Source organism: Alligator sinensis, unplaced genomic scaffold, assembly GCF_000455745.1.
Source record: "Alligator sinensis unplaced genomic scaffold, ASM45574v1 scaffold907_1, whole genome shotgun sequence".
In the NCBI taxonomy this organism is placed as follows: domain Eukaryota; kingdom Metazoa; phylum Chordata; order Crocodylia; family Alligatoridae; genus Alligator; species Alligator sinensis.
This window is the reverse complement of record NW_005841925.1, coordinates 2,254,660-2,257,882: the sequence shown is the minus strand read 5'-3', so window position 1 is coordinate 2,257,882 and position 3,223 is coordinate 2,254,660. Positions and strand designations below refer to the sequence as shown.

General features: G+C 48.9%; 1 pseudogene; it reads left to right on the top strand.

Moving 5' to 3' along the window:
* Nucleotides 1-993: 993 nt before the first annotated feature.
* Nucleotides 994-3,223, top strand: part of LOC106721924 — a 14,371-nt pseudogene continuing 12,141 nt past the window's right edge.

Here is a 3,223-nt window from a genome sequence, read left to right as displayed (position 1 = left end):
CAGAAAAGCCAGACTTTCAGTAGAGTACATTAGAAACAGCAGCAACCACCAGGAATTACAGAAATGATACAAACCTTCATGCTTCTGGGCGTATGTCAACCTCAAACTTATCAGGGTTAAGAAAAAAATGGTTCTCTTAGAAGCAGATGAAACTCTGCAGAACACAGGAGATTTTCCATCCTTTTGCCAAGACTTGCAACTGGAAAATGTAGGTCCTTGATTATATGAACTGCTAGTCTGATCCAATATGGCAATTCACATGTATTGCGACACAGCACCTGACTCTTGGCAATGTTGCAGGGGGCAGCACTTCAAAGCCTCTAGCATGACTTTGCCTATCCAATTGTGTTTGCCCCTTATCCGCTTCTATACTGCATCTTTAATGACAAAGCATTTGGCAGACATATCAAAGGGAATGCAGCAACTAAGCAAGTGACTTTGACCAGCAGAAGGCCAGAGCCAGCTACTAACTGCCCCAGGTCAAGGGCGAGAGTGAGGTAAGAAGGGGAGAGGAAAAGGCTGTGCAGAAAGAGAGTGAGAGATGGAATGGGAGGCAGAGGGAAACACAAGTGAGCATTTAATTGTGTCTGTTTTGTGAGGACAGCTTTGTGCTGCTCCTTTCCCTTTGCTTATGTTCCTGAACATTGAGATGTACGGTCTGAGTGCTTTCCAAAAGGGAAAACAAACTGCCACTGTCCCTGTCCCCCAGCAGGAAGCAGCCTGAAAGGTTTCTTTTTTCAGCTAATGATATGTGAGTGCAAAGCTACCTGGATTCCCCAGTAAACAGCCCCCAGGGACTCGTTCTTGGCTGGTGGAGCTGTAGAGCCTGTAAGCTGTTCCAAATGTCACTGGGAGGGGGGAGGTTAGGTTGGCACAGAGTGCCTCCAGGATGGAGGAAGTAAGTGGGTGGCATAAAGCCACCTGGGCCTGTGCAGTCTTGGACTGGGTTGAGCGCATTTTGGGAGTGAGGCTATTTAAAGCACAACTGGATAAATTGCACAGAAAGGTCTGGACAGGATGGAGAGGCTTAGGCATGAGGAGTGCTTAGAGAAACCAATTCAGGTGACAGGGGAAGGACCTGGTATGTATTTTCTGGACTTGGGCTTCTTTTGTTCTCTCTCTCACTGTAGCCCCAAACCAGCTCTTTAGGTCCTGATGACAGGTAGGATTGAGGATGTTAGTGTACCTTTGTTGCCAAGATGGCTAATGGCATACTGGGCTGCACTGGTACGTGTGTTGGCAGTAGGTCAAGGGAAGTGATTATCCCCCTCTATTCAGCACTGGTGAGGCCATATCTGGAGTACTGTGTTCAGTTTTGGGGCCCCCACTACAGAAAGGATGTAGACAAACTGAAGAGAGTCCAGTGGAGGGCAACAAGAATGGTGAGGGGGCTGGGCACATGACTTCTGAGGAAAGAATGAGAGAACTGGGCTTATTTGGTCTAGACCAGCGGGTCCCAATCTGTGGTACAGGTACCACCACTGGTACGTAGACAACTTGTCAGTAGTACGACTTAACAGATTTTTTTAAATTACTTTATATGACAAAACTTTGCTGGTGGTACTTAAGGTTGAACTGAAAAATTTGCTGGGGGTATTTAAGGTTGAATCATTTTAAATTGGTGGTGCGCAATCTGTCAGAGTTTGGGAACCACTGGTCTAGAAAAGAGAGAGGAGCGATTTAATAGCAGCCTTCAACTACCTGAAGTGGGGGTCAAAAGAGGATGGAGCTGAACTGTTCTCAGTGGTGGCAGATGACAGAACAAGGACCAATGGTCTCAAGTTGCAGCAAGGGAGGTTTAGGTTAGATATGATGAGGAATTTTCTTACTAGGAGGTTAGTTAAACACTGGAACAGGTTACCCAGGGAGGTGATGGAAGCTCTGTCCTTGGAGGTTTTCAAAACCCATCTAGACAAAACTTTGGCTGGGATGATCTAGTTGGGGATGGTCCTGCTTTGAGCGGGGGGTTGGACTAGATGACCTCCTGAGGCCCCTTCCAACCCTCACTTTCTATGATTCTCTGATATGTGGACCTGGCCCTTTGGTCTCCTGAGGGAAGCACAAGGGCCACTATTCCAGCTGACCCTAAACAGGTGCATGTGATGCTGACACTGGTGCCCTCACTCGGCCCTACTCCTGTGTCCTTGTGGGGAATGCTGATTCTCTGTCCTGCAGGTTAAACATTTCAACAAGTATTCCCGACACACTGTGCTGGGGGAAGTCAGGGTCAAACTGAGCCAACTAAAGTCCTGTTGGAGCATGGAGTTCTGTGAGGAGCTACAGAAGACTACAAAGGTAATGGCTGACTGCATGATAACTGGGGAAAGGGGGTGGCATAAGGGAAGATTAAAAGAGTCTTATCCTTAAACTGGGCAGTAACTGAAAGTCCCTGCCACACATCAAAGGGAACAGGCTATATGAGATGAGCTGGTGGCCTCCTCCTCAGAAATTGGACTAAATTAGTAACATCACAGACCCACTCTGCATCCAGTGTACTTTTCAAGTGGGCTCGGCAGAGACTTTTTTCAGGCCCAGAGGCTGACTTCTCCTCCCAAAGGTGAGCCCTTTAAGGTAGGGTTGAAGTCTACAGGTGGAGAACCTCACAGGGACAGAACTTACACACAAAGCAGTTTAAGTGATTGGAAACCAGTTTAACCCTGTAACAGAAGTTCGGTACACATAAACCGCTTTCAAAATGGCCAAAACTGCTTTAAGATAAACCTGGATGGATATAGTATCAGACTGAACTGATTTAGATCAAACCAGTTTCTGGAACTTCTGTCCCTGGTTCAAGTTTTAACTTACAGTCCCCCCAGCATCCCAGGATGCTTTACAACATCCCTCCCACCCTAGCCCAGGGTTCCCCAGCCTGGGGCAGCCCCAGGGAGTTGAGGGGAGTTGTTCTCCTCCCAAACACCACACCTGCTTGCCTTAGCTGCTGGGAGTCTCAGGGGTAGCCCGGGACAGCCTCAGGGAGCCAAAGGAAATTCTTCTGCTCCTCCGCAGCTGCTTGTCTTAGACTCACAGCAGCCAAGGCAAAACCAGCTGTGGGGGACCAGGAGAATACCCATCAGCTCCCTGTGACTGCCTTGGGCTGGAAGACCCTGGGCTGGGGTAGGAGGAAGCCCCCTAAGGCGGGGGCTCCCTGGTGCCCCCACACTGGACTGCATGGGCAGACACTCAGCCTCCCTTCTGTGGCAGCAGCTGAAGCGATCAGCAGCTG